Consider the following 13,712-nt stretch of genomic DNA (forward strand, 5'->3'; position numbering starts at 1 on the left):
AGTCCACATCCTGCAGAGCAGGAGAGCAAGGATAGCAGTCTAATTTACTCCACTTGAACTTGGGAGTTCTGTTCTTCTGGACCACAAATTGATACCATGAATTGATGGCAAATTTTTCCACACATCCCAAATTAAATGAATCAGCCATCTTGGAGTGTGCAAACTGGAGTGGTGCTGTCACCAACACCATGTCACTGTGCAAGTTCACCCTGCAGAGTGGAGTCTCTTGCTATGCACTACAGGATAAACAAACCTTTAAGGAAGTAGTGGGGGGCTTGTGCTGTGAACAGCCAGCCATGATCACCACAGGCTGGGCATTCCATAGGGGAAATATCTAACAAAGTCCTTGGGCACTTCTGGACTTTTTATTCCACATGCCTTTGGACTTATGATCTGTCTTCCCTGCTTTTGCTGCAATCCTTGTAGCTGATGGTACTTGGTACTTCAGGTGTCCTACTTGACACAATCATATCCAAGCGGAGCAGGGAGAGATGGAAATGATTTAAAGCTAAAACAGAAGAAGGGTAAATCCTAGCACAGTCAGAAAAGTCATGGCACAATATTGGTTAAAGGCATGGGACTTAAGTACTGCTGAAGAAGCAGCAGAGGGAAAAAACACCTACCTCTGAAAACAATGGGGGAAATAATCCCATAGGATTTTGTCTTTCCAGACAGTAAGACAGCAGGAGCTCAGTTTTCTGTCTGCAGAGAAGGCATGTTGGCAGGGGCAAAGCATGACAGGTGTGTTGTCATATTCCCCTCTGGGCTGAGCGACAGATGTTCATCTGAAATCTTACCGATGCAAAGCAGAGTGAGAGTATCAAAAGGTGGGAGAGTGGCATTCCCGGTATTCTGAAAATACATGCTGCAAATGAGCAACAGATGGAACCTCCAGCATCAGCAGCCTTTTCAAGCATGCTTGCTACATTGCAGGCTTGTCAGGTGTTTGAAACGGTGGAAAAGGCTCTGATGACGAGGTTCCTAGTACCTACATGCAGCTTAAGTACCACTAACAATTACCCCAGAGCAATGAATATCTATTCTTTCATGGCCTTTCCTAACATTGCATACATCCCTCATCTTACTACATACAAAAGGATTTTTTGGGAAAGGGTGGATGAAGTGCCTGGGTACACGAAGATACTCGCTAAGCTTTGACACTCCAGCTTTCCATTGGACCAAATCTGTTGGTGACTGGAATCTGTGCCCTGGTCATAGAGGGGAGCTGTAAGTTGATTGTCCAGCTAATGTTTAATCTCCAGCAGCTAGTATCCCTCATCCTTGTTGCAGTTGTTTCTGTAGTGCAACAGATAGTAACCAGATAAGAGTATGGAAGGTGAATCTGTCCAGAAAATCCCAGAAGCATCCAAATTACAGATGATGAGTGGAAAGCAGAAACAATAAGGTCCTCCGGGCTCTGTGGCAAAGTGCTTCTCCTACATATGATTATTTGTCTTCTTCACTAATAAAAAATGAGTGGAAGGGACTACCATTTGCAAGGTCTCATTTAGAGCCTGGTGAAGGGATGATTTCAATCAATTTATCATTAGTATACTTTTTTTTTGTTTCTCATTTGTTTTGTTTTAATATCTACAACATTGCTTGATTTACTGTCTGGCTTACAGTTTATTCTGCTGTTAATTCCCAGATAGAATGTCAATGGCTAAGATGCTATTTTAATGAGCTATCAGTTCTAAAACACTCCAGACTTATACCCTAATTAAACAGAAACATGATGAAGGGTTGTGAAATTGTTCTGTAAAGGACTGCCCACAGCTATAGCTGAAAACTGTTCCACAGGAATATTAAGGAGACAGCTACTGTCTGCAAGACATCTGCTGAAGTCAAAAGTAATAACAAAAATCAAGCACATTTGTGCTTTTACAGTTTAGTTTGCTTGAGTTGTGAGAAAAATAACCCCTGACTGGCAGTGTGCACTCGGTGTCTGCTGAGGGGGAGTGGCAGGGCTTGTCGTGCTGCTGGCAGTGGCACCAGCTCACCCGAGTGCTCGGGGGCTTGCTGTCACTACATTGTTGTGTAGTCACCAGGCCATGTGTTTTCAGAGTTGTTTCCTTTTTTTCCCCTGTGAGAATGAGCACTGCTGTGCCAAACAAAATAGAATGAACAATGATTTGGAGTGTTTGCTGAAGCACAAATGTTCTTGCAGAGCCTTAAGTGGCAGAGTGGGACAGGCAACAGATTATTGTTCAGATCAGTGATTTTCATTGCATACTTGAGACTGACCTGGAGGCTTCTGCTAGCTTGGAGAATCTCACAGTTTCAAAAAATAATTTGTGGATCTATTCTGGTTCAGAGATGTTCTGCATGTACTGTGTTAGTCTTTGGAAATTATTTGAGAAGGGCCCAGAATCCTTCTTGGGGAGTAGAAAAGGAGGTTGTCTCAGGAGAGGAAACAGGGCATAAGGATTGAAGACTTCACATCTGTGTGCTGAAATCAAATGGTCATCAGAAGAGAGGGGATTTGTGCATGGCATGCAACTGCCTTGTCCACTCCAGAAGCCCATCCTATTCCTGGGGCAACCCTCCCTATAAGTCCAGCTTTGGTTTTTCTCAGATCAGATTATGGGGAAGGGAAGGGTGAGAGTATGATGATGGCAGAGCAGAAGTAGTATCCCCTGAAGTTTCACAATGCTCCATGTGAAAAACCCATTATTTGATAGCTCTTATAGTGCCCTGTGCCTGTATGTGCACAGGCTATGTGAGTGTCATCTGGTGGTTTAATCCATCTTTATCTGAATTTATCACCTTGGCATTTGCCTATGGCCAGCAGAAAGGAGAAGGTGCAAAATTTTCCTTGTCCAATGACAGATGTTGAAGACAAGAAACAGGAGAAGCAACCACTGAAATTTAAACTAGAGGAATTGCATTCTTCATTTCTCAGTGATACAAACCTGCCTTTCTACACCATGTGATCAAAGAGCTGGGATATTCACCAGCAAATACCCTGAATATTTGGAACATGTCTTGAGTTCCATTGATGAGTGTTGGTTTTCCCAGCTTTTAGAGAGATGGGGCAATTGAGAGGCATTTTAAAAGCTTTTATTCTGTTATTAGTCTCGATGAAGGATGAGCCATAACAGATGTAAAACTCTACGCCATTCTATCAGAAGCCAACCTGTTTCCTGGTTACAATACCTTATAAATGTTTTTCAGCCTATTAGCTTTTGCCACACAATGCTGCTAATACTTCTAACACCAACCACCTATATTTTTACCCCACCTGCTACAATGCATCTTTCACAGTTCTAATTCTCTAAAATATCTGGTCTTTTTGCAAAGCCATATTTTGAAACTTGTTGAAACTTGTTTCTAGTTCAATCTCTCTCTCAACAATGTCGTCTCTATTCCATGGCCTTCCTAAGTCAGCACACCTTATCTCAGAGTTTGCACACAGATGTACAAGACTGTGTGAGCTTTCAGTCAGGTTTTGAGAATTCCATACAAATCCATTTTGCACAGCTGGACATTATTTTGAGGTGATCATTCAGGTTGCCAGGCTGTGTGTCCCCAGGCCATTTGGAGTCACAGAGGGTGCCAGGCCAGCAGAGCAGTTCACCCTTGTCAGAAGTGCATCCTTTTCAGGTAAGGCTTTGTAACTGCCAAAGCTGCTCCTGCAGAGACTGTAGTTATTGTAGCAGCTCTAGGCCAGCTTGTTAAACCTATAGACTAATTTCTTTTGGCAGTTCTGAGCTTGAATGAATTGAAAAAGAAGTGAAGTTTTCAGATTAATTTAATTTACATGAGAAAAAAAGGTGAAGAAGAAGTTTTTTTTCACTGTCTGTATAGTTCTGTACTAGCAAAACTGAATTCTGGAAAGAGGATGATAACTCTCTTGCAAAGAAAGAAAAGAAGATACCTTCTCAAACACCTCATACCTTCTCAAAGGATTATATTTTTATCATTTGTCTTTTACAAAATACTTCAAAAGCAGTATGAATATATGTGAAGAACTGAAAAGTCAAGGCAAAATTAAGAAGGCATAAACTCTCCCATTTCTGAATGTATTGTTGTCTCTGTCATGGTCAGGTGCACTGGGCATTACAGCAGCAGGATCTGGGCTCCCACAGGGTTTTGCTTTGAAGCCCTGGAGCAATTGGAATATTCCCCTGTCCCTCTCTTGGACAGCCTAGGTGCGCTGATCCCAGTTTACAAGCCCACATGCAAGGAGTTCAGTTCATGGTAACCAGGACACAAAGCTGGCAGCCCAGAGGCTTTCCCTGGCCATCATTTTGGTATCGTGCATGACATAATTCTTAAAATGGCATTTTGGCCATGTGACCTGTAATTCTGGTTCCAAAAAGGTAAGAGATGTGTTTGTGTGTGCTTGCCCTCTCTAAGTTGTGTTCTTCTATGAACTTAAAATTGCATGTAAACTGCCATATAATGTGCAGGGACTTTCTCTATTATTTTTTTTTTTTTTTTGCTTGATGGTTCTCAGCAGTGAGGACCACATTCTCTTTGCTCTCTGTTCTGATTAGGGGGACTGTGTGGTGAAGTTACCTGGGGAAAAGGCAAAATGAGAGATAGACCTTCACCTCCTGCTTGACATTGCTTGCTATGGTGTGTCCCACCTGTAAGGCCAGTCATCACAGCCCCACCAGATTCTGCACAGTTAAGGCAGAACTACCTCAGCTGTATTCTGGTCTCACATAAAAGAAAAACTGGGTCCTTACAGCCAGATCCTGCCTTTTGCAGGCAGAGGCACAGAAATGAAGGGGGAAGGGAGCGTTCTCTGCAGCCTGCCAGCTCCTCCTGTGCAGTATCTCTTTACTGAATAGGAATAAAAAGAACAGGGCCCAGATGGGCTACTTATGATTGACAGGTGTCAGGATGTGTGTGCAGCTTTGTCAGTCAAGCTGCTCCATGTCAATTGAACAGCTAAATGGTCCAGGCTTCCACTTGTTTTCCCAATCTAAAATGCTTATTAAAATCAAGCCAGAAGATATAGATCCCAGTATTTAGCGTTTTGAGCTACAGCTAAATATGTGTCATAGAAATTCAGCCAGATTCTTCATAAATTCTCTTGCGTGAAGTTTGGGTTCATCTGTGTGGACAATGATATATGTGTGAAGTGTATTCATAAACTGCATGGTTATCATCCAGCATTTTTATTGCCTCTGCAGGTGATTGTGGGAAAAACCTGCATTTTTGGATTGCACGCCTTTCCAAAATTTGCGTGAACAAATAACCACTACAGCTCTCACTGTTTATATTTGTAATGTATATTTGTAATGATTGCCACGTTGAGACCAACAACCATCTTTTAACTTAGATATAAAATGATGCCATTTTTGCAAGTGCTACTCAATGCTTGTTTGAAACTTTGTTTGTATCTAACTGTATTAACAAAAACCCATGTTTTATTAGCTATGGGTTGGTTTTTGGATTTTTTTCATCTTTTGTTGTATTTGTTTGTTGGTTTGCTTTTAATCATAATTCATTATTCCTCTGTTTTAGAAAATGTAGTTTTCCAGGTAGGTAACAGAAAAAATATTGCCATATATATGTGATACAGGACATTAGAAAGAGCGATCAGTGAGTTGAGGTAAATATTGGTAAAGTCTGCAAAGAACTATCTAACTTTGATAAACTCCATAAAAGACACTCACAAGTAATGACACCAGTAGCCAATGGCTTTCCCTTTGTGTCACATTCAAGAGTACCAGGTCCTTTTTGTCCCCCCTAGATGTCTGTGTTGTATTTTTGCACATGGCTTTTTTGTTAATTCCTTCCATGAAGTAAAAAAAACCCACCCATACATAGTTGCTAAGTTGAGTCAAAGCTCTTTTCTAGAAAGGAAACAGGATTTACCTCTGTAGCCTCAGAGGGTCCCTTGCTGTCCATATTCTTTGTTTATGTGAGGTTATATATGTTTTTGGTAGACGTTGCTTGTGCTCAGCAAGGTAAATAAAATGTTATATTAAAAACTTGTTTCTTCATTCAAGTCTCAGGGCAAAAAACAAAAGAAACATTATTTTTCTTGTATACAGCCAGTTCACAGGAACTCCCCTGTGGAAACACACATGTATACTTAAGGCTAGAGAATAAATGCTCTGACTCAGAGTCAGAAGGAGTAAGCAGCCCTTGTTCCCACAGCAGGCAGCTGCTGCCTTTCAGCTCAGCCAGGCTCTGTTGCCTCCATCAGCTCCCTGCCAGACACATGTACAAATCATCTTCTGTCTCATGTCTTAGGTTTTGTTTTTCTCTGATGATTTGTTTTTGCTAGTTATGCTAGTTAGTTATTCCATGATTAGGAGAAAAGAGTCGTTCCTTCACCAGGGGTGACACAGCTTGCACAATTACTTGTGTATCTTATCTTATCTTGGTGTCTTCTCCTTCCTGTACTGTGCAGATGCTATTTCCTTTGCAGAGAAAGAGAAGGATTCAGTGAATGGGGAAGTGACTGAAACATGATAGCACAAGTCAGGATTTATAATATCTTTGGCTAAATTTGGGTGGCATTTTGCTCTAGTATTTCTTGACCACTTTCTGATTCTGGTGTTTCTTGACATGCATTTCTTGACAAGCATTTCAGTTTTATGTTGATGATCTTTTGTCCCTTACTGGAGCAGACAAGACCAATAGTCAGATTTCATACACAAAACTGAGTCAGTTGTTGAAAAGATGTGTAAAGCTTAAAAGCTGTTTCTAACTGCAGTGCAGTTCAAGAAAAATGTCACCCAAAAGCCCTCCTCCTCCAAAAGCCACATTATAAAATAACAACCAGTAAAGAGTCCTTTGTTCTTTGCAACTACCACTGCACTCAGCTTTGAGTTGACAGGGTCTAATAATAGACAGGCTAATGTCATCTTGCATTTTTAAAAGACTTTTGTTATTAGAGTAATTAGGTCATCTCACCTTCAATATTGAATTTCAGAAATTCATACAAGTTTTCCTAAAGATTAGATAAACAGCATGCTAGATTTGTTTGAACCATAAGAAAAATAAATTTAAACCAAGGTCTCACCTCTCTTTCAGTGAAATAAGTGATATACCTCCAAAAACTCACTTGGCTATGCAGCCTCTGTTCTGTTTCATGAGGATGTACAATTTCACCTTTTTTCTTACATTGAAGATGAATGATATTCAGGAACGGTCCAACTATTTTATTTCATGGAAAGTGATTTTTTTAAACATAGACATTTTGTACCAAAGTGTAGTTGTTGCTGATCAAGTTTACATTTTATGAGTGAAAAAAAAAAGGGTTTTTTTGGAAGACCATCCCAAATCCATAGATGTGATGAATTGAATATTTCTGTGTGCTTATATGAGATCCTGTGGTGACTCACCAAAATAATAGACCCGATACTTCCTTGTTCTCTAAGTCTCTTGGTGCTTTTTCTTCTTGGCTGAGTATTCCAACAAGACCAAATATTTTATACAAATTATTTGACCATCCATAGTACAACCTCACTGACGATCTAGTTTAAAAATTACTCAAAACTTTTAGGAAGAATGGGAGACTAAGATGTCTACATGAAGTCTACATGAAGTTTGCTATAGTTTAAAATGGACACATAGCTGATATGAACTGGAAATAATCTGTTTTCAGTGTTTTCACAAATAAAACTTTTTGGAGATAGCACACAAAGAAAAATAAATGCATCTACCTTAATATCTCAATTTCCCATGGGATGAAAATTTTGATGTTTCTATTGACCCTACAAAAGCGCAGGAATTTGAAGCTCATTTAGGAGAAAAAATATTCCAGGCAAATAATATGGAAAATATAAACTCTCTTTTCTGAAATGGAGTGATTTTCATCAGCTTCACAGGGTTTTAGGTACCTTTGAAAAGGAAACTACTTTTATAGACATCAAACCTATGCTCAGAGGCTGACAAAGAAATATCCAATTTTGAAAATCTTGTTTATCACATTTATAATGTTCCAAGCTCATCTGTAATTAATGAGCCACTTTGCTGCTCTGAAGATGACGAAGTTTGTTTCTGAGATATGCAGTACACGGAACTGCTCAAAGCTCCCATATCTGGGGTAATTTGGCTGTGTGAGTCCTGTCCTAGGACCTCTCAAAAGTCTTTAGCTCAATTTTTATTCCTAAATGCATTCTAGGAGTGACTGAATATTGCATATCTGAAACAAGGATGGCAGCAGCACAGCCTGATAGGCCTTACCTGTGCCTCCTGTAGTATTCCAAGAGACTTGTCAATGCATGCTGCATAGTGCTAAGTTTTGATTTTGTCCTGAAAAATACAGGGAAAATTCACAGGCTGAAGAGGATGCTGAAGATTAGGCAGGCATTTGAAAAAATTTGCAGAGATGAGGCTTGTAATGTTGTCTCCAGTAAGAGTTATGTTTAACAGTGAGAAGAGATTTGCAGTACAAAAGCAAATGTAGTTGTCAGAGTGTAAGGTAAGTTTGACCATTAAGCTGGCAATGATGATTAACAAACCAAAATTTTTTATGGCTCATTAACCTTTGATAGACAAGTTCCTTATGCAAATAACAACCTTTTAATCCCTTGTCCAAAGCAAACTCTCTCTGAGATGATAAAATATTTTAAATAATTGAGATTTTACTTGTAGCTTCTGTGTACTAGGGGGGGTCTAGAACTTCTCAGGAGGGCAACAGCCTGAATTTTATGTGCAAGTTCACTTTCCTGAGATTCCCAACCAGTTTTGTAGGCCTGGGATGTGGATATGTTCTGCAGAATTTCTGCCTGTGCAGCTTCACCAAAACTGAATGCCACAGCTTTGTTGTTGTATGTAATACTGATTGTACTTGGAAAAATGTAGAATTGGCAGGTGAATCATAGACTTCCAGAGTGAGCTATAACATATTAAGAAAATAGCCCTTTAAAAACACATTCTTTTTAAAAAATTAATTTTAATTTCCTAATATTTTATTAATAAAGTTTTAACATTTATCTGGTGCTGGCATGTCACTAATTACATGTTTATACAAGTGAGAAACATTATTAATACTTCTTCCCTGGAGTGAGAAACTTTCCACTAGGCACTTTGATACAGTTTTTGGAGAGGCATGCAAAATTGGTTCACAAAGAGTCTCACCCTGCAGCAACATGGGGGTTTGTTTTCCTGTTCTATAGGCAAAGCTGACTGCAAATACTTTTTGTGCCTTGTTCAAAAGGTTTCTTTGCACAATACACCTGAGTTGTTCTTTAAAGATGGCATCCCTCAGCAGGATATGAGACTGCCTAGCAGGCAGCAGGGCAGGCAGTAATTGTTCCTGCATCAGCCACCGGGTAAACTGGAACAGAGTCGTGAAGAAGAAGGACCTGGCCAAACTTCCTTCTTCCACTTTCTTCCAGATCTTTCTTCTGTTTCTGATGCAAGGCAAGAAGAATGGGATGTCAGCTAATTGTGTTTTGTCCTTGGATACCCTCAATTTAACTAGCACACTAAAATACATGTTCCCACCCCTGTCCCACTCACAGATGGAAAGAAAATAAATATCTTGTGATCTTCTTCAAGCGGGAGTCTCTTTGTCCTCCTCCGAAGTTGTTTGGTGCCATATTACAAATCCTTAATTAGTGTAATGAGCTGGAAACATGTAGCATTGTAACTGTGATTGACCCCACAGTAGCTGCAAACTTCCATCTGGCACAGAAAAAAAAAAAAAAAGAGAAAAAAAAAGAACTTTCACAGAATAGAAGAGGATGTACTCATTAGATTTGAACTAGAAACCTATTTTAGGAAGATGTGCCATTAGGAAACAATGGCAATATATCAGATAAATCATCCCAAACCAGGAGATATGTACACTGCACAGGATAGTGCTAAGCAGTATCAAGCAGCCCAGAAGCAGGACTGCACTGAATGGGCATTGGCACTGCAGCATGTTGTTCTTGCTCATTTTGTCCCTGGCAGGGTGAGGGAAAGCCCAGAGTGGCATTTGAGCATCATGAGTGGTGTGAAAATGGAAACTTTGTGAGGAGAGGTGTTGTATCCGTACAAAGCATAGCACAGAAATAAAGCCTTTGTTATAAAGCCTTTGTTTTAAAGGTCCCTTCCCACCTGAACTATTCTATGAGTCTACTGGAGTGCTGGAAGTACTGTTGTGAAGACAGGCTGAGAGAGTTAGGCTTGCTCAGTCTGGAGAAGAGAAGGCTCTGGGGTGACTTTGTTGCGGCATTTCAGTACCTAAAGGGGGCCTACAAGAAAGATAGGGTCAAACTTTTTAGTAGGGTCTATTGCAATAGGACAAGGGGTAATGCTTTTAACTAAAAGAGGGTATATTTACAGTAGATAGAAGGAAGACATTTTTTTTTACAATGAGAGTGGTGAAACACTGGCATGGGTTACTCAAAGAGGTATAGATGTCCCATCCCTGGAAACATTCAAGGTGAGGTTGGACCAGGCTCTGAGCAACTTGATCTAGATGAAAATGTGCCTACTCATTGTAGGGAGTTGTACTAATGACTTTTAAAGGTCCCTTCCATCTCAGATTTTCCTATGACTCTGTGATTCTATATTAAAGAGAAATATGCACTAGATGAAGTTTAGAATTTCTGCCCTGGAATCAAGAATCATTAACGAGAAACCAGAAGACAGAAGTATGCAAGGGAGCTAAATACTCCAAACTCACAGAAATTTAAATTTGGATTACACTGAAAATCCAGAGCCATTACTTACCATGACTCCAAATGCCTCACTGGAAACCTACAAATAAAACCAAGGACAGAAGACAGCAAATGAGCTAACATGCAGAGGAGGCAAGGGTTGATCTTCATTTGTTTGCAGTCAAGTGCTTTTGCAAAAGCAGCACAGGAGTGCTGCAGGTCTGGCAGAAGGTGAAGCTGAGCAGCAGTGCACCTGGCACATGTCCCCAAGGCAGGCACAGAACTGATGCCCGGAGCCATGCGAGGGCAGCACAGCTGTACAGCCATGAAGCAGCAGCTCATGTCTCTTGTGTAGCTTAACAGCAAACCAGCACTCTGGAAGAGGAAAAAGGTGTCTCATCACTACACAATCCATGGCAGATGTGTTTCAGTCTGTGTGAAGACAAAAATGTTGTTTGAGAAGAAAGCTACATCTTTCAACACAGCAGGAGATAAAATAAGATGTTAACAGGCTCCTTACCTCAGCTACCCAGCAACTAGAAAGGATTAGATCTTCTCTGAAAATCTTCCTGATAGCAGCACCTGCTGAGATTTGGAAATTCCTGTCTTTTAGCTCATTAAAATGCAGACACAGCCTGTTTCTGATTCCTGAATTACAGTTACAGTCCAAAGGGGCCAATCTCACAGCCTTCAACCCTGTACACAATACTTTTGCTGAAACTGAGTTTGAATAACAACTTCAGAACCAGTTCACAGGGGCTAAAATTTAACCTGAAATAATTGCCAGGGTGGAGAGCCCTTGAAGTTCTCTTGTCTGTTAGAGAGAAATGAAGGAGTCTCCACAAATGAGTAGAAGATTGTGCAGGTGGAACATAGGTGCTAAAACTGTCCTTTGTGATGGGCACCATAAAGCTTGCTGCATGAGTCATCTCAGAGTTTCACAGAAGGGGAATTATATGAGTGCCTGACCACTACTTCAGCCTGTCTGAAGGCAACCTTCCAGCTTATGTTACTCAGGAATTTGGACAATGTGATCACAGCTGTCCTGCTCTTAAAAATCCAGGAAATCTACTTCAAGTAGAATGTTAATATCCTTCCAGCGTTTTTTGATTGTAAATGTAACTATATGGTTTGTGAAGTAAGAATTGTTTCCATTGTGAACATCACTCCATATTAACAGTGTGATCCAGGAGCCACATGAATGGTATTAATAGCATCTCCATCCTTGGGCATACTCAATAATTGACAGGAGAAGGTTCTGAGTGACATGCTGCAGTCACAGAGATGATTTTCTGTTAGATATACCTCCAGAGCCCTCTCCCAATCTAAGTTATTTAGGATTTTATTATTCTCTTGCCTAGACTATTAGGACTTTTGGTCTTGTATTATTTAAGAGGATACATGGTCTGTTAAAAATAAATCTAATTATTTCCTGGAATCAGATTGTCTAGTATTGGCTCGTGTATCTATTGGACTTGCATCACATTCTGGAAAGGGAGCACATCTGAAAAAACAAGTGGACTGTTGCAGATGAGAAAGGAAAAGCTGAAATTCAATTCCAGAAGGAGACTAGAGTGCATAATATTGCTAAGCAAACAAAATAACTAGAGCATTCAAAATTTTGCTTAGTAATTCTTCTGTACACAGAATAGCAGGGTTTTTCACTTGTTATTCTGACAGAAGGGGTTTCAGTTTTGTTTGTATAAACTTCTGAGCCTGAGTTAAGCCCTTTTCATTATGCAGGGTGAACACTGCCTCAACCCTTCCCCCAAAGGACAAACAGGCCTTAATTTTGTTGTTTGAAATCTTAAAGATCTTAATTCTTAGAATCTTCAGTCATCTCTCATGAGGCAAGGACTCGCTGCCATGAGTAGAACCATTGAATCTCTTGAATGATCAGTGCTTGCTCTTGGCTATGTACAAATTTCATATTGATCCAGGGGATCAGTGCAAATTCCATGTATTCCAAATGACTAAGTGTGCTCGGAATACACACTGCAGAAGTACTAAACCAAACCTGCAAATTTCTAAAGCAGACATTCTTACAGGAATGCTAAGTGAGAGCTGAAGTATTTGGTTAGGCGATACACATATGTAGTACACCTCACACAGTTACACAAACAAAGTAGCCATATTAATGAACTGTATCTTAGTAATTAGGGAAAGTAAGATTTTTGTGGACATGAATTTTGGTAGTGATCCTAGTAAATTCAATTAAGCTTGGCCCATTGTTTTAATGGTTATATCCATTAATTAACAAAATGTGCTTTAAAAACTAGACTTGCTAATAATTACAATAACTGCTTTGTAATTTAAATGTCAATTAAAAACAAATCACTGTTGTGTTTTACTGCCTACATACACTGATTTACTCTGGATGCATTCCAGGGCACATATATGTACTCTGAATGCATTTACTCTGCTTTCTAATTTCACCTGATGATTTACCAGTTGTGGAAAGCTTCTGGCAAATTACAAGTCATCATTCTCCTTCTGCATTATACTGTGAAAAAATTAACCTAAGTCAGATATAGATGCTTGTACTCTAGAATCTGCATTGCTGTGGGCTATACACCACTTGTACACAATATGAACAGCCTGATGGCTGGACAGACTGTCAGTGTGCTTCAGCAAACACATTAGAAACAAATTTTCTTCTGAAGATTCTGAGAGAGTTACAGCATACTGAAATTGCTGTCTCTCTGTAAGGGTTGATGTGTTTCTTCTACAAGCAGTTTGTCCTGGTGGCTTTGGGCACCACAGGGGACAGAGTGAAAATACTACTCAGACTTTCCCAACTCCTTAGTTCCAGAGAAAGATAATGTTATTTGGACAATATTAGAACTGTTTAATAAAAGAGTAGAAGAAGACCAAGGCCATGCAAAGTGCACAGCCAAAAAACTCCACCATAATCATGACTTATTCCCCATAGGGGAAGGATGGGAGAAACATGCTTCAGGGAAAGCAAGTCATATATCTGGGAAGATAATTCATTGTAAGTTAATCCAAGCATACCGCAGAAATACCTCTGTTGGTGACTGTTCTGCATAGATGCCATTCTTGATTTGTGAATAGCTAGCACCAGGGACTGGGAAAATGTCTCATATTGACTCATGCATTCCTTCATGGGTTATTCATAAATAAGTAGTG

At 39.9% G+C, this 13,712-nt stretch overlaps 1 long non-coding RNA gene across 1 annotated transcript in view; it reads right to left on the reverse strand.

Moving 5' to 3' along the window:
- Positions 1–8,846: 8,846 nt before the first annotated feature.
- LOC128803597 (uncharacterized) overlaps positions 8,847–13,712 on the reverse strand; it is a 55,810-nt gene continuing 50,944 nt past the window's right edge. Inside the window, exon 3 of the long non-coding RNA XR_008435769.1 lies at positions 8,847–9,600. This is a non-coding gene — a long non-coding RNA (uncharacterized LOC128803597). The remainder of the gene's footprint in view (positions 9,601–13,712) is intronic.

This window comes from Vidua macroura, chromosome 2, assembly GCF_024509145.1.
Source record: "Vidua macroura isolate BioBank_ID:100142 chromosome 2, ASM2450914v1, whole genome shotgun sequence".
Lineage (NCBI taxonomy): Eukaryota > Metazoa > Chordata > Aves > Passeriformes > Viduidae > Vidua > Vidua macroura.